Below are 24,912 nucleotides of genomic sequence, written 5' to 3'. Positions count from 1 at the left end.
AATAATATATCATGAAGGCTAAGTTACAAATAATTCATTGGATAAATCGAACAGAAATATTGAAGAAGACAAAGATTTTGTACCGTAATAATAAAAAGCATCAACAGTATCACCATGTAATAAAGAGAGTAGAACTTAGCAAGAGAAAGGACACAAGGAGAAAGAGAAAAGAAAGGAAAAGAGGAAGAAAGCGGGGAAAGAAGCCAGAGGGAAGAGAGGATAAAGAAACTAACTCCTGTAGGGCTCCACAAAACACGACACACAAGACCTACTTAATCAGGCAACACAAAGGGATATTGAGCAACCAAACCGTTCGATACTAAGTCCACATAAGCATCTAAAGCTCTCCAAACATTACTAGAAATCGAAGGAGAGAGATGGGCCTCATCAACCGAAGTATGTGCACTTCTCAAAAAGGAAACCCATGCCCACCAGGTGTGCTATGAGACTGAGGAGAAAGACTTGCATTCCATAAGAATCACTTTGACAGCAACAGTAAGTAAAAGATCCATGAGTTGTAATTCTAAGGAATCTAAAGGTAACGGGATTGGAGAGGCCAAAGGCCCACCCAGTATAATCATGGGAAAGTTGGAATTGAACATCAAATATTAGCATAAGATGCTTATGTATCAAATCCCAAAATGACTGCAGAAGAGAACACTCAAAAAACATATGTGGAAAAGTACCAGCCGATAAACCACAACTCCAGCACAGGTCGTCTTCCTTTAGAGACAGGGAATACAATCGAACTGGAGTCCAATGAAGGAGATTGATAGAAAAGAACTTAGACTGCATTAAAGAAGGAGCAATTTTATTACGCAAAGACATCTTCCCAATTAGCTGCCAAGAATCAGGTGAAATATGTTCTGTAAGATCAGGAGTAAAATGGCGTAACCATTTGTGTTGGGTAACCGTATGTTGAACAGAAGTAGTGGCAGATAAAAATGTATACATTTTGGAAGCCACATGACCAGATATAATCCACAAATGAAATAAGGTAACGGTAGGTGAATTAGGAACCAATTGTAATTTAGCAAGGGAAACTTTAATTTTTAGAAATGTATAGAAGTCTAAGTTAGTGAGAGAAAATTGTTGAGCTAAGGAGGAGAAGGGTAACGGATCATTATTTGTATCATAAAGATGACGCACAAGCGATATTCCCTTAGTAGCCCAATAAGACATCATCTTGTGATCAATAACAATTTTAATCGTAGAATTACGCCAAATTGAGGACCATCGTGATTTGTGAAGAGAAGTAGCAACTCTTTTATCGACCAACCGGACTGCTGCAATGGTGTCTAGAATAATCGAACGAGAAAACGGAATAAATAAAGTAGAAGTGGTTAAAAACAAAGAAGGTGGCAAAGGAGCACAAAGCTCTTGTTCAATGAACATCCAGGAGGGCATATGATCAGGATTCAAAGAAAACCAAAGAGCTCCTTCAGAGGCTAAAAAAGCAACTTGGTATTTCTCCCAATCAGGGAAATTGCAGCCCCCCATATCATAAGGTTTTCTCAAGAATTTGTAAGCAATTCTAGATCGCTTGTCATTCCAGAGAAATTTAGAGGTAATGACATCCATCTCATGAAAAAAGGAAGAGGACAATTTCACCGGGAGCATAGCTGATACAAATTTAATGATAGGTGTTATCATCATTTTCAAAGTTTGGAGACGACCCCACCACGAAATATGTTTCGGAGACCAGGTGTCCAGAAGGCGACGCACTTTGATTATAGTCTGGGCTTCATTATATGCTACAGTATCATAAAGGGTACTACAAAACCAAATCCCTAAATATTTAAGCTGTTTAGATTGCCACTTAAAACCTGCAGAACCCATGTGTGCTGGGAAGCAATAAGCATTCAAGGGAAACATCTCCGTTTTGTCTCTATTAAGGGTAGAACCCGAAACTTTAGAAAACAAAGAAGGTGGCAAAGGAGCACAAAGCTCTTGTTCAATGAACATCCAGGAGGGCATATGATCAGGATTCAAAGAAAACCAAAGAGCTCCTTCAGAGGCTAAAAAAGCAACTTGGTATTTCTCCCAATCAGGGAAATTGCAGCCCCCCATATCATAAGGTTTTCTCAAGAATTTGTAAGCAATTCTAGATCGCTTGTCATTCCAGAGAAATTTAGAGGTAATGACATCCATCTCATGAAAAAAGGAAGAGGACAATTTCACCGGGAGCATAGCTGATACAAATTTAATGATAGGTGTTATCATCATTTTCAAAGTTTGGAGACGACCCCACCACGAAATATGTTTCGGAGACCAGGTGTCCAGAAGGCGACGCACTTTGATTATAGTCTGGGCTTCATTATATGCTACAGTATCATAAAGGGTACTACAAAACCAAATCCCTAAATATTTAAGCTGTTTAGATTGCCACTTAAAACCTGCAGAACCCATGTGTGCTGGGAAGCAATAAGCATTCAAGGGAAACATCTCCGTTTTGTCTCTATTAAGGGTAGAACCCGAAACTTTAGAAAAAAGAGAAATGATAGCGGTAATGGCAGGAATGGCCAATACTATGTCATTAGAAAAAATAAGAACATCGTCTGCATAGGCAGCTGTCTTCATACAGTGGGAGCCGAAATTAAAGCCTTTAATGTCTGGGTGGAGATCAATCAATCTGAGGAGCGGGTCAATAGATAATAAAAACAGAAGCGGGGATAAAGGACAGCCTTGTCTGGTACCTTGGCAAAGGTTAAAAAAGATGATGTAGCCCCATTAACTCTAATGTTGGTTCTAGGTTGAGCATAAAGGGACATAACCATGTGAACAAAAGAGTCCCCAAGGTTATGCGCACATAGAACAGCACGTAGAAAAGGCCAAGAGACCTTGTCAAAGGCCTTTTCGGCATCAAGTGCCAAAGCTGCAGCCGGAAGACTAGAACGTTTAGCTGAATTCAGAATATGACAGAAGGTGCGAATGTTATCCCTGGCGAGTCTACCCTTGACAAATCCCGTCTGAGAAGGATGGATAAGCTTAGGAATATGAGCCTCCAAACGCCTGGCTAAAATCTTGGCAAAAATCTTAGCCTCCATATTAAGAAGGGAAATAGGACGAAAAAGCTTGGGATCAGAATGATCCTTACCCTCTTTAGGGATCACCACAATAGTGGCATCAGTTGCCGAAACCCGAAACAGACCCCCCCTTGAATAAAGGCATCAAAAACTGACTTAAGATGAGGAACAACAGAGGGAAGAAAGGTCTTATAAAACAAAATAGGGAAAGCATCCGGACCGGGAGCTTTCCCAGACCGCGCGGCTTTGATTGCAGCAATAATTTCCTCAGAGGTAATCGAACTACCCAATTTGCTAGTATCCTCCACAGACACAGATTGAAGAGGAATCGTCTTCAAAAACTCTTGACATTGGGAAAAAGATGCCTGATTGGTAGGAGTATAGAGCTTACTATAAAAATCTCGGAATACATCAAGAATCTCTGTGGTCTGAAATTTTTTAGTACCCGAGCTATCATTGATAGAGGAAATCTGAGAGGATTGAAAAGAAGACTCCTGAAACTTCAACGTAGCCGCCAAAATTTTACCTGCTCGGTTTTTTTAAAGTAGTCGTTTAGATTTCTGAGCCTGTACACCTATATGAGCTCGCTTAGTAACAATAGTGTTGTAGGAATACTTTAAGTTCTTTATGGACTGTAAACATTTGTCGTCTTTACAGTTGCGATAAAGAGATTCTTGCTTTTTGATTTCATCCGCTAAATCAGCAAGTTCCTTTTTGATGGTAGCATTTCTAGTCGCCATACGCTTAATAATGTGACCACGAAGAGTGCATTTAAAAGCATCCCACAAGACTATTGGAGAAGAAACGGAGCCTTCATTGTCAGTGAAAAAGGTATCAATTTCTTTGGAAATGGCCAATATTTGAGAGTCATCATGCAAAAGCTCAGTATTTAATTTCCAAGAACGAGGACGCGATTTAGGAACAAAGGAAAAAAGTGTAAGGGGAAACAGCCGCATGGTCAGAGACAAGAATAGGATGGATATATGGGGAAGAGGAAGACTGCACAAGAGACGAATGAACCAAAAGATAGTCAATACGAGAGAAACTAGAATGGGGAGAGGGAAAAAAGGAAAAGTCACTACCCGTAGGATTATGAAGACGCCAAATATCTTGGAGATGAGTCAAGGAACACATATTCGTCATCTGCTTATGAGCTTTAGGGGGACGGAAGTTACATGCAGAACTTCTATCTAACAGGGGATCCATTGGTAAATTAAAATCTCCTCCCACAATTAAATTGCCTTTATGCGGTGTGCCAGCTAATGTTTTAGTAATTGTTCGCCAAAAGGAGGGATCATCAATGTTTGGAGCATAGATATTCATAACATAAAGATCATCTGTACCATCCGATAGCTTGGATACTAACCATCTACCCTCCGAATCATGTGTAGTAGATATCACCGATAGACCAGAATTCTTAGAAATTAACGTTATCACCCCATTCTTTTTGCCCAAGGCCTCCGAACAGACTACGTCAAGAACCCAATCCTTCTTCAAAAACAAGGCCTCCTTGGAGGAGACTTTCGTTTCTTGTAAAAGAATCAAATCTGAAGATAAGTATTTACAGTAGTCAAGAATTTTTTATCTTTTCACCGGATGATTCAATCCTCTAACATTAAGGGACAGCACATTCAAGCCCGGCATATTCCTACCAGGAAAAATAAATCATAGTACGTAGATAACAGGAAGGAGAGACCAACAACAACAGAAGACCACCAACATCTTATGACAGACAACACAAGAGGAGAACTCCAACAAGAAAGTCGTGAAGAGAAGTAAGAAGAGAGAGAGATAAAGAAAGAAAAGAGAGAGAGAAGGAAAAGAGAAGGAAGAAGAGAAGTACCAGAGAGGAATAGAGGGAGAAAAAGAAAAAGACCCAACAGGGAAGGTCTATAAAGGACCAAGCTCATATCCGGGGAGACATGGAAGCGGGAGGGAAGAGGGATGCCGGGACGTAGATAATAATAAAAGTAGCAACGCAAAATCAGACAGAAATGAAAGAGAGAGGCCAAAAAAAGGACTGAGTAACCATAGCGATGGAAGAAATCAGAGTGGGATAGAAGAAAAGAAAAGCTGTAACAAGCCTCTAAATCAAAACAAATCCAGCAATATAAGGGTGCATCCTATAATAAGCTAAAGATCTACTGAAGAATTATGAGCAGCAGAAGTGCTAAGAGAATGCAAACAACAAAGTGAACAAGCAAAATATCTCTAAGGATTAAACAACCATCTCAAATAGATAGCATACATACAATATATGCAAATTGGAAGTCTGAGACATAGTAAAGGAGAAAACATCTTAGATAAGGGAAAAAAACATACTGAAACTTCATATATAGGCATAAACAATTAGTAATATAAGAAACATAGCAGTGTGCAGAATGAATGTTGTAATAGCGAAATTGTAATAGCAAAGCTTCATGAATCAATATAAAACACATTAGTAAGACATATAGGGTAATCAGGGATAATGAGTAAGGCATGGAGAAAAAACGCACAGTAAGGTAAAAAAATAAATAATACATAAGGTAACGGAAAGAATGAGAGTATTGCATCAAAACGAGCCAAAACAATGCAATGTAGAACGAACAAAAGACAATGGAACAAACCATGCTAAGTAGAAAGAATAAAACTACCAAAAGATAAACGACGAGCACCAATAAAAATCGGTTGTGGTACAATAAACAAGAGAACCGAACGAAGCAAAAGAAATTAAGACAAACAAAAGGTATATATCAGCGACAAGAGAAAAGGAGGTGGATTAAACATTCTCAATTCGAAGAATAATAGAAAGAAAGAAAGAGAAAACAGAAAGACTAATTACACAAAGAAACAAAGGACCAATGACAAAAGTCGGATAAACGAAACGCAATCAGAACAACCAGGGAAAAAGAGCCTACCAAGGCCAATGCAGTAACATAACTCGGAGAGGAAAACCAAACGGACATAAAAGACAAAGTGAACAACAAATTACTGACCAACTACAGAGAAGCTACGTGGGGGAGCCATAGTCAACATGTAACACTAAACAGTGACACATGGAGACGGAAAAATGTAAAATCACAGAAAAAAAGACATAAAACGAGTCAAGAACCAGAAGAAACTGGAGCAGGCGACGAATCCATGTGTGATTCAGATTGATTATCAAGAAAAGAGGAAAGATCAGCAGGTTCATCAAAAATTCTGTAGCGGCCCTTGAAGGTGGTACGAAATTTGGAAGGTCCAGCAAAAGAGAAAGGAATGTTCATGTCCAACAAACGCTTCCGCAGATTAAGGAAACCCTTTCTATGAATCACAGTATCTCTCGCAAAGTCTTGTGAAATAGAAATGCGATGGCCCTCCCAAGTCACAGATTTGACCTTCCTCATGTGCGCCAGAATTTCCTCCGAATGTTGGTGACGCAATGGCTTGAAGATTACCGCTCGTGGACTTGTAGAAGATTTAGACCTGAAGGAAGGGACACGATGAGCCCTCTCAATCTCAAAGTCTCTCAAAAACGAAATCTGCAAGGTAGAAGGAAGCCATTGGGAGATAAAGTCAATCATCGAAGAAGCTGACTTCTCTGCATCTTCAGGAAGGTTACTTCTCCTGTTACGGTCCTCCTGCTCCGTAAGGTCTCTCCTCAGAGCCGCCATTGAATGATCCATTTGTTGAAGAGATCGTGAGTGTTGGTGCGTAGTATCTTCCACACCACTAATGCGAGTTTCAGCAGCATAAACCCGAACACCTAATGCCTTAAAATCATTCCTGAGAGCCGCCACCTCAGCTTGTAAAAGGTCAGTATTAGTTTTAGTAGATTGTGCGATATCATGGACTGCATTGAGACGCGACAAAATAGTATCTAATGTGGCAGCAGAGTCCTTCTGGGAAGAATCCGGAGTAGGGGAATGCTGTTTGGGCCTCTTAAGAGCCCCTTTAGAGTCCTTGGCATTAGAAGAAACACCCATATTGTCCGCCATAAGCACAACCTACGTTGAAAAACACCAACACTATGTCTGAAGAAATATGCACAAAAAGAGGCAAGCAACAGGTAGAATACCAGATTCAAGGGCTCCTTGTTAGCAGTAAGTGTGAGAGCAGCACTGTTAAGCAATAGTCGAAGTAGTAGAAACACAAAATGGCGACTGACGTACGACTGGTGGGAAAAAATACCACAAAAAGAAGTCCCCAAATACTCAAAAATATCGATTTCCAGACATCCAGTAACCTCGTAATCAGGTTGACCAGAAAATCAAGCCATAGTAGGCAAAAAACATATGCAAAAACGTCAGGAAGTCCACACATAAATAGATGAGGCACATCAATCAGGGAAAATCATGAAAAATAACTGCGAGCAGTATAAAAACCCGCATAGTCAATAGTGATAGCAATGAAGAATGACGATATCAGGAAATATCACCTCACTGCAGTAGAAAACAATGGCTTCCAGAATGTGTCACTGCACCTGAAGTATCTTGCACGAGCGACGCCACACAGGAGACAAAATGGCGGCCGCACGACAAAGCAGTGAACGGAGCCTCCAAGGAGCTGAAAGGAAGGCTCCCGCTATTTGCAGTGGCAGAAAAGCATCACCTTACAGTCCTGGCGCATTCCGATGCATTTTGCGCCGTTCGGGAAACAAAAGCGCTGCCGATATGATTGCCAAAAACGTCCCGGCAACCGCTGTCCTCCCGGAGCTCAAGCGCCGACCGCCATCTCCCGCTGCTCACATTCCTTGACTGCACACAGCAGAGGATCTTCTTCCCATTTTTAAAAAACGTTTTTGGGGTAAAATTATTTTCTTTTTTTGGGGCCACAAATGGTTTGCTAGTTATAAAAAGGCGGAAGAGTGACTGATTTTCATGAAAATCATGATTTTATTGCTGCACCCTTTTTTTCATGTTCCCTGCCTCTGAGTGCCTGCAACATGCCTTTTTTGTTGGGCACATCCAAGCTGTGGCCACTTTTTATAGCTGTTCAATTTTTAAGATGGCTGAAAAAAGAAATTCCTTTCATCAGCCAATCACATTTGAAAACAATTTTATGTGATTAACAGGCATCACAGTTTTCATGGTTTCAAATATAAGAGATTTACAAAAGTATATAAAAGTACTTCTTACACACACCGTGCTCAAAACAACAGTTTGCAAATGGCACAGAATGAAAGAAAACAAGGTATCAAAGGAACAACATCGTGAACAACGTGAGTGTATTTTGTGCAGTGGTAACAATAACTGGCAAATGTTGGTGGCTATTCACATCCCATCCAGCTGTAGCTAGATAGCTAGATAGCTAGATAGATAGCTAGATAGATAGATAGATAGATAGATAGATAGATAGATAGATAGATAGATAGATAGATAGATAGATAGATACTCCCACATTGCCAACATGGTTTCTACAGTTGGCCATGATTGGCAGCAACTCAATGTGAAAATAGGAGCAGAGTTAGGAAGTCTGCTCTACCAGGTATGTGTATTCTTAGACTTACCTTGATGGGCAGGAAGTGAGAAAGAGGGAAGCAACAAAGGTGGTGTGGTTACTCATTGAATCCTGTCGTTGCACAGTCTAGGTTTGTAAATTTGCAGATAGCTTTAGTTTGATGCTTTACTTGAAATATAAGAACATCTGTGAAGAAGACTGTCTTTTGTACGCATTTGACTGACAAGGGACAAAAGACTCTTATGGTTAGGATAAAGATGGGAACATGATTGAATACAGAGACAATAGGTCTGATGACTATTTATTTTCACCTTTGCTTATATAAAGGTCAATGCTCCTAATCAGTGTCTTTTTCTTTGGTTTTTTTTCAGGACAACCAAAGAAGACCAGGACAAGAGAGGGAACAATAAGAAAAGGAATGACAAAACTAGCCCCAGTACTGCCAAGTCAAGTACTACAGACATACCTGCTACTGATATTGCAGGTTTATTTGGTCCTTTACAAAAGTTAATCTATCTTCTTTCCTCTATAGCATTTTTTCTCAACTTTCTTAATTTTTAAAAATGTTACCTTGTATTTGGTTTGGTCTGTTAGCCTTACCTGTCAATCTCCCTTTGTTTTCTTTTACTTTCCCTTCATTTTTCTAGCATCTTTTTCTCATCTCCTACTGTGTCCATTTGTTTTTCTTTTCTTTTTTCCCTTTTTGCTCACAGTGACAACTTCTTTTAGATTTCTCCTCTCCTCACGTTTTGCTCTTCTCTTTCTAGCTGGCTGATAGTTTCTTAGCCATTCATTATTTTTTTCAACGTTCATTGTGCAGAATTTCTTTGACTATTTGGATTTTCAAGATGTAAAAGGGAATCTTTTAGAGTGATACTTTGGATAGCAATAACTTAAGTTTCCTTAGGTAATCCCTTTTTTCTTACTTGTGCTGGTACTGTGGTTAGTGGTGATGCTACTAAATGACACCTTCTTTTCTTACCCCTAATCTTGGAGGAAAAGGAAGACCATACACTGAGTAGGGTAGGAAGTGGCTACTGGTGAAAATTCCTCTGTTAATGACAAATGGTCAATCAATAAATCATGGGTTTGCTAAGCGTGACTACTCACCCGTAGGGGTCTCAAGGCGCTGGGTGGGGTGCAGGTTCCAGCCAATCAAGGAGGGGTTCTGTTGAGGAGCCATGTTTTGAGGTTTCTTGTGAAGATGGGGAGTGATGTTGTCTGCCTGAGGTAGAGCGGTAGGGCGTTCCATGCACTGGCTGCAAGGAAGGAGAAGGAGGCGCCTCCTGATCTGGTCTTTCTGGCATGGGGAACCTTAGTGTAGGAGAGCTGGGCTGATCATAGGGTTCTTTGGGGTGCGTGGAAGCTGATTCGGCTGTTGAGGTATGCTGGTCCGGTGTTGTAGTGGGCTTTGTGTGAGTGGGTGTGGATCTTGAAGGTGATTTTTGCCTCAATGGGGAGCCAATGGAGTGTGCGTAGGTGTTGGGAGATGTGGCAGTGACGTGGTAAGTTAAGGACCAGTCTTGCAGCGGCGTTCTGGATGTCTTGTAGCTTGTGGGTGAGGTTTTGTTTATTCCAGCGTAGAGTGCATTGCTGTAGCCGAGTCTGCTGGTGACGAGGGCGTGGGTGAAATTTTTTCTGTGCTCGAGGGGGATCCATTTGAAGGTCTTACGTAGGAGGCGGAGGATGTGGAAGCAGGAGGATGTGACGGAGTTGATCTGCCGGTCCATTTTGAACTCGGAGTCTAGGATGATTCCAAGGATGCGTGTGCGTGGTCCGTGTGGGCAGGTGGGCTGCCGAGGATGGTGCGCCACCAGGCATCGTGGTGTGGGCCCATGATGCGTACTTCTGTTTTTTCAGTGTTGAGTTGTAAGCAGCTGCTTTTAATCCATTTGGCAGCAGCTTTCATGCCTTCTTGGAAGTTGTGTTTGGCTGCGTTGGCTTAGTTGGTGCATTTATTAACCTGTTATTTTTTCCTTGCCCACAAGCCCAGTCCCCACCCCTATTATTCACTTCACTCTAATTGTGTCCGTACCTCTCAGCTATATGATGGGTAGAAAAAGGGTCTGCTCCCCACCCATATCGACAATCTCCCATCTCTGCACATTTCAACTTCTCTCACACCTTCTTCCTTAGTTTCTTCTTATGCCATCTCCTACGTCAATGTGTCTTCAACCTTCCCTTAACCTAATCCTTCCATAACCAAAACTAAACCTAGAACCGGCAATCATCTAAATTCAACGTACCCAATACCAATTCACTCCCTAACCCGCCATCAGTGTTTGTTTTACTGTTAATAAATTAGGTAGAGGCTGTGGTGTGGGTTAGGAGTCAGGTATAGGAAGAGCAAGACCACTGGAATCATTTTTATGTTCAATGCTTATCAGCGTTTCAGCCCCGCCAAGTGTGAGACTTGTTGATGGTAGAACTAGATTTCAGCACAATAGATCAAATAAATGGTAGAAGAGGGTGCCAAATAGCACACACGTTGTTGTTCTGATCCAGCTGATACAAAGTAAACCTTCAGACTTCACCCTATCCGTCACCAACCCAAAATAATTGCAATACATTCATTAGCAGTTTGCCCAGGAAAAGAGGAATGGGATAAGAGGAAACTGAGACATCTCCTGAGATTGCCACTCTGACTTATCAGTTCTGCTGGACATGGGCTTCAACTAGTTATGGTGTGTGTCTAAAATATATAAAACTATTAATGGCATAAATGATATTGCCTCTAGTTCTAGATATATAGGTATATAGGCAATAACATTACTTCAGATTATCTCTTTATTTCTGATTCTCTTGTGAAGTGCAAAATCCAATATGGGAGTTTAATTACTATCTCGATTATTTATAATATGGTCATTGTAACAATGGCTACCTTTAACTGTAGTTAGACTTTTAAATTTACAACAATATGTCAATCACAAATATTATAAACGTCTTGAGCTGTAAGGATCATATCTGTGAACTTCACGTAACATGGATTCAAATGCACTATGAAACAATAATTCAGAAATTCTTTAAAATTATAGTCTAAATTTTGTTTCTAGTTCATGAATTATCAGACAGAAGAGTGTACAAGTGTACAAAATGACCTAATTAATACAATTTAATCCGTAGAATACTTTTCTGAACACACCCCCACATGCATCAAAGTTTTTTGCATTCGCAAACGGTGCGATTCGGAAAAATCGGCCGTTTGCGAATGCAAAATCCATTTTTGGGATGCATCAAACTTTTGTGCATAATTCGCTATTTTTAGCATTTCTAAAAATTGCGAATGCATTTAAGGAATCGCATTTGTGCGATTCCTTAAATGTAATGCATCATTTTAAAAAAAATAGCGAATTTGAAAATTGGAAGTGCAAATTAACACGAGGTTGACCCTCGTGTTAATTTGCGAAAATTGTTAAAAAAGCAAAAAAAAGCATTTTTAAAACTTGCATGTTACAGACACACATGTCCATAGGACATGTGTGTGTGAAACATCCACTTAAAAATAAATTTCAGGGGTGCAGGGGGGGTCCTTTGGACCCCCCCTGCACCCATGGAATGCATCAACATTATGCGAATCCTAATTTGCAAATTCGCAATTCCCATTGATTCCTATGGGCCTTTTGGCCCATAGGAATCAATGGGAAATGCGAATTAGCAAATTAGAATTCGCATAATATTAGCGAATCGGTAAAAAATGCGAATTTTACCGAATCGCTAATATTATTAGAAAAAATTCATGCATCCCGTTTTGCGAATTCCAAATTGCGATTCGCTATTTTTCGCAATTTGGAATTCGCAAACGACCGGGATGATGCATGTGGCCGACAGTTACATGTTATAAAATGCAAGGGTTCTGTGCAATAACTCTTCTCAAGTTGGTATGGGTTTCAGAAAGCAAGCTCCCACATGTAGAAAATACTTGTTTTGATTGCCTAGGGAGGATGCTGTGAACCATGACAAAACAGATACCATGGTGTCTATGGTGCATTCTCCAAAGTTTCAAAGCCTTTAGTAAATGGTGCCAACTTTTGTCATCCAACTCCAGGCTTCACTCGTTTTCACTGGAACTAACAAGATAGAACTCAAAGTCTGTTGCTATGGGCTGACAATACTGAGAGATAAGCCATTACCCATGTCAGTGCTCCCCCTCCACAACCAATGTCTCTGCTGAAGTGCTCCTGGCTTACCTGGATATTTAGAAAGACATTCACATAACAAACACATTTAAATGCAAATTCTTAGTAGGTTGCAGTACTTTATCTCCCATCATGTATTTAGGTGATCAGCACATGCCTTATATGTATCCTTTGCTTTTTTAAAGCTTTGTGTGAGGATTCTTGGATTTAATTTAATTCAAATTTATGCATTTATACAGGATGGGCTAAAGGGGACAAATGCGTATCTAGACCGCATATTCTGGGACGGTGTCTCTACATGAAAATGAAGTATTGCATTTTATTTATTTATTTAATTTTTATTTATTTAAAAAGATTTATAGAGCGCTCTGCTACCAAGCGGTTTCCTGGCGCTGGGAGACTGACAAACGGAGGAAGGGGAATACCGGAGAGTTACTATAGGGGGAATGCTTGGGTGAAGAGGTGGGTTTTGAGTGCTTTGCGGTAATGCAGGTATACTGTCATAGACCTAATAGTCAGGGGAAGGCTGTTCCAGAAACGGGGGGCAAGAATGGAAAACCTGGTGCCACCCACTCTGGACTTCCGAAAGCGGGGGACTTTGAGGAGGGCCTGAGTAGCCGAACAAAGGTTACGGCAATGAAGATAGGGAGTGATCATAGAGTTAATATAAGCTGGGGCCGTACCGGCGCGAGCCATGAAAGTCATGCAGCCCATCTTGAATAGAGTTCTCTGCAGGATGGGGAGCCAGTGAAGGGACTTTAGTAGGGGGGTGAAGTGATGATGCTTGGGGATCCGGTAAATAAGGCGGGCGGCCTGATTCTGGATGGACTCGAGGCGCCGCAGTTCGTAGGCAGGGATGCCCACGTACAAGCAGTTCCCGTAGTCCAAACGAGAGAGAACCATGGCCAAAACAATAATTTTTAGTGCTTCGAAAGAAAAGAAACGGGAAATCTTGCGAATAATTCTAAGGGACAAGAAGCAGGATGAAACGACAGAACCAATCTGAGGGCGCATGGAGAGGTCCTGACTGATCTTGATTCCCAAAGTTTTGACTGAGGCAGAGGGGACCGGGGAGGGGCCAAGGGAGGGGGGCCAATAGGCAAATGATATGTGTTGAATATTGTTATAGGTTACTTCTACTAACCACAATATCTTACTCCAATCCTTCTTGGTGTAGGGTTTAGAATCTCATATATTGCTCAACACAGTGATTAGGGGCCCAATGTAGGTGGCAAATACCGGTCGGAAACGGCCGAATTCGGCCGTTTCTGACCGGTATTTGGCATTTTGAGATGTAGGGGGCCATTTTTACAGATTCGGTAAATTTACCGAATCGGTAAATTTACCAAATCTGTAAAATACCGAATCGGTATTTTTACCGATTCGGTAACGGCCAGATGTAGGTGGGACTCTTCAGAGTCCCTATGGCCTTACAGAATCGGTATTTTACCACCCAATCCAATTGGGTGGTAAAATACTGATTCCAGGTGTGCATGCACATGTGTGCATGCACACCTAGCCATGTGACAGACAGACATGCCCTTACTCCAAGGACATTTTCCTCGGCGACTTCAACTTGCACTGGAATGATCTTAAAGATCCCCATGTAAACGCCATTAAAGACCTCCTGGCCGATCTAGCCTTGACCCAAGCTTGCCCTCTCCCAACCCACTCGAAAGGAGCCACTCTTGACTGGATCATCTCCAAGGATACCACCGTCAAGCTCACCTCGATAGAGCCCTGCGACTGGTCTGACCACCATACCATCACCTTTCTGTTACCCAGCACACGCAAGACAAAGACACCACAACAGGTACTCCCAAAGCGCTGGGTCAGAGACACCAAAAACCTAGACATCAACATGCTTGAGATCCGCTGCAAAACAGACCTACCACCCCCTCCCACATCACCTCGGTCAGTGACCTTAATGATCACTATTCGACTACCATGTCAAGCATCCTGGATGACCTAGCCCCTCTTAAACTAAAAAGAACTCAAGTCAAAGATAAAAACCCATGGTTCACTGGTTCCCTCAACAACGAGAGAAGATCCCTCCGACAGCATGAAAGAACCTGGAGACAGCACCCCTCAACAGACCACCTAAAACTCCTTCGCCAGGCCAGAAATATCTACAACAAGAACATCGCCAACTCTAAAAAAGAATTCTTCAGAGCGGAACTAGGAAACGCCCAGAATAGACCGCGCAAACTCTTTGAGATGGTTAAACTTCAATCGAACAAACTATCCAAAACAGTGAAAGAAAACCCCAAGTCTCTCATCTCCTCTGAGGCTTTCTCCACTTTTTTCACAAACAAAATCAAAACCTTAGATACTGAACTTAAGGCTGCCTCCTTCCCCCCCCTGAACTTTGACCCTTTGCCTCCTCCTTCCTTGCCACCACGACTCTTACCAAAGAATTTAGCTCACTGGTCTGAGTTTGCATCCTATGACGAAATCTCTGTCGCGAAAATCCTGGCCTCCCTGAACCCTAACAACCACTTTAATGACCCGCTCCCTTCAAACTGTCTCGTGACCGTTACCAAATCCATCATCCCTAGCTGGACTGCAATCATTAATGCCTCCCTACGACAGGGCTCAATACCGACCTCGCTGAAAACAGGCCAAGTCATACCCACTCTGAAAAAACCGTCGCTGGACCCAGCCTCCCCAGACAACTTCAGACCAATTTCAAACATCCCGCTCCTGGCGAAAGTGCTGGAAAAGTGTGTTCAACTACAGCTTAGTCACCACATCAACAAATACCATCTACTGGACGACTGTCAATCAGGTTTCCGACCCGGTCACAGCACCGAAACCACCATGCTCCACATCGTTGATGACGCTCTTCAAGCCCTTGACCAAGACAAAACCTGTCTCCTGATCCTCCTTGATCTTTCATCGGCCTTCGACACGGTCAACCATGCGATGCTACTCGAACGCCTCAAACTCAGGATGGGACTAGATGGCATAGTCCTCGACTGGTTCAAATCCTACCTCCAAAACCGATCTCAGAGTTTTTTAGTCAATGGCGAACTGTCCGCTCCTTCCGATGTATCGGTGGGAGTCCCTCAGGGATCAACATTGTCCCCTACCCTCTTCAATCTCTATCTGGAACCCCTGGCCGAAGTCCTGCGCAATGCAAATATCTCCTTTCATATGTACGCTGATGACACTCAGATCTATATAAAAATCTCATCTCTGGCAGAGATCCTCACCCTGAATGAAACCCTGAAGCTGACTGTCAGATGGCTCTCCTCCAATCAACTAAAACTTAATGCCAAGAAAACTGAGTTCCTTCTAATCTCCCCACCCAAGTACAACCCTGACATCCAGACATGGATTAAAGCCATCACAGCCTTAAACTGTTCCCCGACCATTGTGAAATCTGCCAAATCTCTGGGAATCACCTTGGATTATAACCTAAACATGCGAGACCACATCAACACAATGGCGAAATCGGCCAGATTCCACCTGAGCTACCTATGGAAATTGAAACCCTTTCTAGACGCTCCGGACCTCAAACTTGCTGTTCAATCATTAGTCATCTCTCGACTGCAATACGGTTGCTCCACCCTCTCTGGCCTACCTAAGATCTCGCTGGCTCCCTTAAAAGCCTGCCTCAACGCCGCCGCCAGACTACTTACAGGCTCAAAAAAATTCGATCACATCACTCCTCACTTGAAAGCGTTAAACTGGCTCCCCTTCGAGGCGAGGATCCACTTCAAGCTGGCATGCATCACGCACAAGGCCCTTCACTCCAAATCCCCTGCGTAACTTGCTCAGAAGCTTGTGCTATCTGGTGGAAACAGACACTCAAGATCGACCAAGGCCCTCATACTCCGGCCTGCACGCTTTAGGAAAATAACAACCTACAATAGGGCTTTCACTGGAGCTGCACCAAGAATATGGAACTCCCTCCCTCCTGACATTAGAAAAATCCCTTCCTTTGCTCGCTTCAAAAAGGAGGCCAAGTCCTTTCTCATGGGTAAATTCCTTGGCTAAACTCATTCCGTCAGCCACCTGAGAGAATGTTGCCCTATCCTGCGCCATTGTACACCACTGTATTTGAGTTTTTGTATTATTTGTATTATATTCATTGTACTTTACTTATCCTTGTTGTATAGCTTCTCACATCCCCCAGGTACAGTACCCTCTGCTACCCTGTCCCACCTTCATCCCTTGACTCTCCGTAAGCCCTCCTTTGTACCTAGTTTTCATCGTTTATCGTGTGATATGTCCCTGTATTATTCTACTGTATCTGTAAAGCGCTCTGATACCCTCACGGGTCATGTTCGCGCTCTATAAAACCTTAAAATAAAAATAAATAATAAATAAAACTGTGTGCCACATGGCAAACATGCCCGTCTTTGGGGTGCTAGAGGGTGTCAAAGTGACACCCCTTGCACCCTTGCTAAAATCGGTATTTACCGAATCTGTAATTACAGATTCGGTATTGCCCATTGATTCCTATGGGCTTCAGGGCCCATAGGATTCAATGGGCAATACCGAATCGGTATTTACAGAATCGGTAAATACCGAATCTTAACGATTCGGTATTTACCGAATCTGAAATACCTACATCTCCCCCCCTCTAATTTACCACTTCTAAAATACCGATTCGGTATGATTCGGTATTTTAGAAGTGGTAAATTAGATTTACCTACATCGGGCCCCTAATCTCTTAGACTTCCCATCTGACTGTAGATGATAGCTTGTAGAAAATCTAACCACCTTATGCACTTCCTTACACAAAGCAGTTCAAACCTTTGAGGTCTAATCCGACTGATCAGTAGCTATAACTTGTGGAACACCATGTAAGCAAATAATCTATTGTAAAAATTACAGAGTCAGTACAATGGCCATCTAAGTGAAATGGGCTACAACTACTACAATAACTGTACAGTTCTGACTATCAGGTAATTCTAATTTAAAGCCCATCAACAGTGTGTGCTAGGGTCTAGGTGGTACAGGTGATAGTCTGACAAGACTAACAATTTTATAAGAGAACTTTTAATTTGACCCAAATGGAACATTCTGGTACATAGTGCTTAACATCAGTAAATAAAGTTGGACACTAAAAATATCCTGTAACATCTGCCAAAGTCTAAGCTATATTGGGTGTCAAGCAGCCTAATAACCCTGGAGCTCATTCATAGCTTACTGCCTAAATTGAACAGCTGACAAATACATTGACCTCTTTTAAAATACGAATTCATCCTTTCACTTCTGTTTTCATCTTCCTTACTTTACTCTCCCTTATCTATATACTGTATTGTTGTAGGTACTGTCAAGAGCGATGTTACATTAACCAATTGTGTAAAACTATTAATTAAGGTTTTAGTTGCAAAGGTATGGGTAATTCGTTCATCAAGTTTTTCTCATTTCCTATTTATTATTTCTAGATTAAAATCCTGCTTTATGTGGACCTGATCTGTTTTTCTATCACTAAATCCTTATCAGAAAGAACAAGATCCATCTGAGCTGTGTAGGCACCAATGTTGTAGCTCATTTTAAATACTGCAAGTTTCTATGATCAGTAAGAACGTCTACTGTCTTTTTGCTCAAAATTGGCAGTGGCCTCCACTTTTAGAAACACATTTTAACCACATTAAAGTATCTGGGTCCCCCATGGCTTTATTAGAAGCATTACTTTTAACAAGTAATGGAAATTCTATATCAGGATGTCCCAAAATTACTGCACTGGCAAAATAACTTCCTCAAATAGCAAAAAACTCCTTCAACTTCCATGCACCACATAAAAGTTGCCCCTTTTCTTAACAGTGTCGTAAGGGTTTTATAATTTCTGAGAACTGATGCATAGATGCTCCATAAAGAATGACAATACCCAGAAACTTTGTATGGCCACTGAACTATCGCTGATACTCTTCTCATCAATGCTAATGCTTTTAGGTGTGGTTATTCAACCTAAATATTCTACTGTTATATCATGAAGGGAAACTTATTTAACTTAGCAAAAAGGTGATGATCACTCGGCCTGCTATAACATTTGCTATGCGTGATTCTAAGGATTATGAGTAGATCAAAATGTCATACAGGTAAACTGATAGAACACATACAAGTAGCCTCCTAAAACTTCCTCTATAAGGTACAGGAAGGCAGCACAAGCATGAGCATTACAGAGTTCAATAGGCAGGATCTGGTATTCAAACAACCCACATTTTCTGCAAAACAGAGTTTTCCACGTATCGCCCTTGCAGACTCTGATTAGATGATAAGTTCCCTTTCAATCTAGCCTAACCTGGTCTAACCAAACAGATATTAAAGTGATGGAAAATACTTAATTGTGACTCTATTAATAGCTCAGTAAACATTACAGGTTACCAACTCACCTCTGTTCTTTGGAACAAAATGAGGGAGAGGAGGTGGTGATGTGAAGGTCGAATCGGTCCACAGGATCAATTCTCATCTATTGCCTCATTTTGAGAGGCCTGGTAAATGGGCTGCATTTTCACCACCTCTAGGGATACCGATGCAGAGGGTACCAGTAACTCTGGATGTAGGGAATATCTGGCTCATTATAAGATTGACTTTGAGTTCCACAAACAAATGAGCAATAATGGGGAAACCAATCATTTTGAGCCCTTGACCAATATTCCATGATTGATGTTGAAACTATTTTGGACAGCTGGTATAGGCGATGCAAAACTTAACAAAAAAGGCAAACGTAAAAAGCTTAAAGACATCAGAAAATAAAGGTGGTTTATCGCAATAGGTTGTAATGAGAAAACAGGGTTCAGAAATGTGTTCTTTTAAAAAAAATCCTTTTATTGAACACGCTCATCACAAAATGCAAGAGTAAACATTACATAGCTGGTGCAGAGATACTTCTTAGTATGACCTTATAGAAAAAGTAGGTTCTAGCTTTACATATAGGGTCTAGCCGTTCTTTAAAAATGGAGTACAAAACAAAATGTGGATACACCTTTTATTTACTTCCTAGCCTCCCCCATGAGAAATATCATCAAGCCCGAAATTAGTGTGCAGTCAGGTCTATCTCTCTATACGTTTGCTATGGGCCCCATATTTTCTCCCATTTATTGGGGCATCTCTTGCTACAATATACAACTTCCTTCGCCATCTGGCACCAATCTAGATCATTTTCCCAGTCTGCCACCGTTGGTGGCAGCCGCATCCCCCAGCTTCTTCCAATATTCAATTTAGTCACCCTGCTGCCAATGCCAACCATGTCTGGGCCAGTCCGTTTCCCCCGTATCATCAACACCAACCATTTCGCCTCAAGTGGGACTTCAACTGAGAGTACACTTGACATAATAGTGGCTATAGCATTCCAGTATCTGCGTATTAGTGGGCACTCCCATAGAATGTGGTAGAAGGAGCCTATCTGTCCACACCCCCTTATGCACAGGGGCTCTCCCACTGCTCCCCTTTTGTTAAGTAAAGTGCCAGGGTAATATATTCTGTGGAGGATCTTAAGTTATATAAGCCTAAATAGTACTCAAATCGCTATGTTCCGGGGTCCTTGCAGTGCCTCCACCCATTCCTCATCTGTTATGTCCCCCAAGTCATCTGTCCAAACTGCCCTTAGGGGACCCTGGGGGTTCGGGGAGTTATTCATAATTTTTTCGTAAATCACTGAACCCCCCCTGCCATCACACTTTGTGGGATCGGGTCATCTAACTGGCGGTCTTCCAGAAGGGAGATGTCCGGCATTGTCATTTCTTCTTGGATGTGAGCCCTAAGTGCGTGTCCCAGCTGGCAGTAATGTGTGCCTGATAGGTGGCCAAGTCAAATTCTTCTGTTAAGGTCTCGAAGGAGATAAAGGCTCCATTTCTCCATATATCCCCAAGATGCTCAATTCCTATATTTGCCCACCTTGAGAAGCCAGTCAGGCTGGAAAACTCTGCTAGTCTATTTCTATGCAAGAGGGGGTCATGTCCGTCAGTGCTTCTCGTTCTCCCACATGTCTCTCAGCTTCAGTCCAACAGCTCTCCACTTTGGCAGTATGTGTAGGAAGGCCCTCCCTCTCTTTTCAAGGTTATAGAAGGGTTTTCATAATCGGTATTTGGCATTTCCTGTCTATCTACTCTATAGCCAGGTTCGTCTCAGTTTACGTATACCCACTCATTAATCATCAAAAGTTGTCAGGTCGAATAGTACAATTTGATATCTGGGATTTCCAAAACCTCATCATAGATCCCTCTCTAGAGTTTCTTGAGGGCAATTTCGGGTGTGCCTCTCTGCCATAGTAATGCACAGAGCTCTTGCTCTACCTGTTTGAAGAAAATCGGTGGGAGGGCCGGACTGGTAAGTGAAAGCAGCCCAGGCAAATTTTGGCAGAATAGCCCCGTCCAGCACGTAGCGTGCAAGCGTAGCGAGCGCTCCCAACTGCTACTAGGAGGGTTTGGGAGGAGAACCTCCCAAACAATTTTGGGAAAAAGACAAACCAAAATGGTGATTTTTACAGCACATTTTTCATTACATATTCAATTGTATCAACTTTCAAAGCACAGTAAATAGTGGATGATGACCTTAAAGAACATCAGGTTACCCACCCAGTCATATGTACCCATAGACATTCTTTCAGAGAGCACCAAAAATAGACAAGTAGTGAATCAGAGAGAACAAAGTAAAAGTGAGACCAGCCCCCACATAGTGTGTAGCGAGCATGCGCAGTGAGCAACCACTACTTTGGGGAGTTTGGGGAGGTTGTCCCCCAAGAAAAGTTTGGAGACAGAAAGGCCAAAACAAACCATTTTTCAACACATTTTCTCTCCTAAACCGCACTGATGACATCACCATGTCTGCAACGAATGAGGCAATTTCAATAATTGATCACGTCATCCATGTACAACTGAGCCAGTTCATAGGTATAATAGATGATTCCATCACAATGCTCTTGAGCCAGAGAATAATTAAAGACATCATCTTTGTGCCATGGTCTCTCCTGGGCTGGGTGCTTGTGGTCGCTGCAGGGGTGCAGTGCTACCAGAAGACCACATGCCATGACAATAGGCACTAATCTTGTTTCCCAGACATTACCTTGCATTCTGGGAGATGTAGTTTTGTTTTTCCAGTTATGGGCCGGGGTCTAGATTTTCATGCAAAGTGCTGAGGCTAAAAGGTCACAATGGGGTGAAAGCATCACACGCTGGTCAGGAGTCATTTTACAGTCTGTTTTTCAAAGTGAATCACAATTTCATCAACCAGTAGTGAGAAAAATGAAGAAAAAAAATGTTTTTGACACAGTGTTTTGGCCTCCTCATTAGCTACCACATACTACACCTAGTCTCTGTATGTGTGCCCACATACTTGGGTCTACAGGGTACTGCTGACATGATGCCAGTTACCAAGTGGCTTTTCCTGGTGCCAAGTCCAAGAATGAAAGGGAGGTCTCCTTATAGTTCCAGTTTAGGGACAAGGAGAATTAGCAAAGCAAGAGAGGAGTCCCTATGTTCCACAAATGTGGAGGTTTTTATGTCAGTACCACTCTTTTAGGAACACACAGAACCCACATATGTATCATCAACAGTTACTTCAAAAATGCAAATACACCGTTATATAAAATTAAACCTGTTTGTACAGTTTATTAAAAATATCATATTTTCTTTAGCACATTAGTGCTCACAGTATTAAAAACTTGAACCAAAGAAGAACACATTTGATAAAAAAACAAAAATAATAATATTACAATTTTCTAACAACAAATGTTGGTTTACATCAATGAGAAAAACAGCAATAATTATTGCACATAAATCAAATTAAAAAACAACAGTAGTTGTTGCACACAAGTCATATGGGTCAGTTAAAAAGCAGCAATAATTGTTGCACACAAGTCGACGCAGCGTTTCGGTTTTAGTTTTACACCTTCATCAGGACAGTTTTCTAATCAGAAAGAGAAATATACAGTTAGGAATCGTTCTGATCACATTCTATTTATTATACATTGTTGTTAAGTTATGTTCATTATACTATAGAACCATTGGTTCTTCTTGGTGCTCTTATATAGGGGACATGTGGTACTAAAAGAGGGTACTCATTATGTGGGAATAAAATCACTAAAGGTGCAGGTACAATGCATGCATTTCAAAAAAGAATGTTACAGTGTAGCTCTACCTTGAGATTATCAAGAAAGAGAATAGCCAGGAGTCCTCTTTACTCAATTCGAGGTAGTCAGTTGTCTCGGGCCATTCAGATTTTACACTTGTATCAATTCAAAGTGTAAGGAGATCTATGGAATAGTTAATAATGGTTTTATTAATTCTGGAACACAGCGTAAGATAGTAGTGCTCGGCTCATAGGGATTGTTCTAATTACCTTTGTTTTATTATATACAATCCTAACATCTGAGGGTCGAGGGAGCCACCGTTTTAAATTCTTCGGATGTTCTTTGAGAGATGGATGTTCTAATTTTCATCAGGCAAAGGAAGAGCGGACAAGAAATGACCATGAGAACTTATACTTCACTCAAAAGTGAAGTATAAGTTCTCATGGTCATTTCTTGTCCGCTCTTCCTTTGCCTGATGAAAATTAGAACATCCATCTCTCAAAGAACATCCGAAGAATTTAAAACGGTGGCTCCCTCGACCCTCAGATGTTAGGATTGTATATAATAAAACAAAGGTAATTAGAACAATCCCTATGAGCCGAGCACTACTATCTTACGCTGTGTTCCAGAATTAATAAAACCATTATTAACTATTCCATAGATCTCCTTACACTTTGAATTGATACAAGTGTAAAATCTGAATGGCCCGAGACAACTGACTACCTCGAATTGAGTAAAGAGGACTCCTGGCTATTCTCTTTCTTGATAATCTCAAGGTAGAGCTACACTGTAACATTCTTTTTTGAAATGCATGCATTGTACCTGCACCTTTAGTGATTTTATTCCCACATAATGAGTACCCTCTTTTAGTACCACATGTCCCCTATATAAGAGCACCAAGAAGAACCAATGGTTCTATAGTATAATGAACATAACTTAACAACAATGTATAATAAATAGAATGTGATCAGAACGATTCCTAACTGTATATTTCTCTTTCTGATTAGAAAACTGTCCTGATGAAGGTGTAAAACTAAAACCGAAACGCTGCGTCGACTTGTGTGCAACAATTATTGCTGCTTTTTAACTGACCCATATGACTTGTGTGCAACAACTACTGTTGTTTTTAATTTGATTTATGTGCAATAATTATTGCTGTTTTTCTCATTGATGTAAACCAACATTTGTTGTTAGAAAATTGTAATATTATTATTTTTGTTTTTTTATCAAATGTGTTCTTCTTTGGTTCAAGTTTTTAATACTGTGAGCACTAATGTGCTAAAGAAAATATGATATTTTTAATAAACTGTACAAACAGGTTTAATTTTATATAACGGTGTATTTGCATTTTTGAAGTAACTGTTGATGATACATATGTGGGTTCTGTGTGTTCCTAAAAGAGTGGTACTGACATAAAAACCTCCACATTTGTGGAACATAGGGACTCCTCTCTTGTTTTCCTGGTGCCACCAACTTTCTTTCAGATCCCCTTCCTGCAGCGGTGTGCCCCTGAACCAGCCGGCATCCCATGGTGGTACACACATTAGACTGCCCTTGCATGTGTGAGCACCCCTTAACATGTGGGTACACCTCTCACAGCACCCACTCCAAGCATCTTCGGTCACAAGGTTTGCTGGCCTGGCAGTTTGTGCGCACAAACCCAACGCCACCTGCTCTTCATCATGGGGCACGTAGCATGCAGGGTGCCTAGTATGTTGAATCACTGAGACGCACATAACCCCCAGCCACTAATCTGCACAGACTACATACAAGTCAATCACCCTGTCCGTGCTAAACATACGTAGGAAAACAGATTTCCACACACAGACGTGGGAGGACACAATACAAGCGTCATCTGTGGTTTGAATTCTCATTATAAATGCTTCGCTTAAAAATACCATAACAGAACACCAATATTAAATAAATACAGGACTGCAAGTACAAGAATGCACTCTGCCATGCAGAAGTCCTAGATACAACAATGCGCACTGTACATGCAGTTTTGATTTTCATTTTATAAATGCAGGAATTCAAGTTCCATAAAGCAATATCCCACGAGAAGGTATGATATAAAAAATTCATGTAATTTTGAGTTTCATTTTGGTTCTGTAAGTACCAGAGTGAAATCTATCAAGCACAGATATGCTACAAAAATACAAACTGTACATGTTGCTTTGATTTTCATTTTATAAATGCAGGAGTACAAGTACCAGAATGCAATATTCCTCCTACGTGTATTATATAGTACACACCGAGTACATGTTCTGCTGGTTTTCATTTTACAAATGAAGGACTACAAGTA

Source organism: Lissotriton helveticus, chromosome 9 (genome assembly GCF_964261635.1).
Source record: "Lissotriton helveticus chromosome 9, aLisHel1.1, whole genome shotgun sequence".
In the NCBI taxonomy this organism is placed as follows: domain Eukaryota; kingdom Metazoa; phylum Chordata; class Amphibia; order Caudata; family Salamandridae; genus Lissotriton; species Lissotriton helveticus.
Note: the sequence above shows the minus strand (reverse complement) of the source record.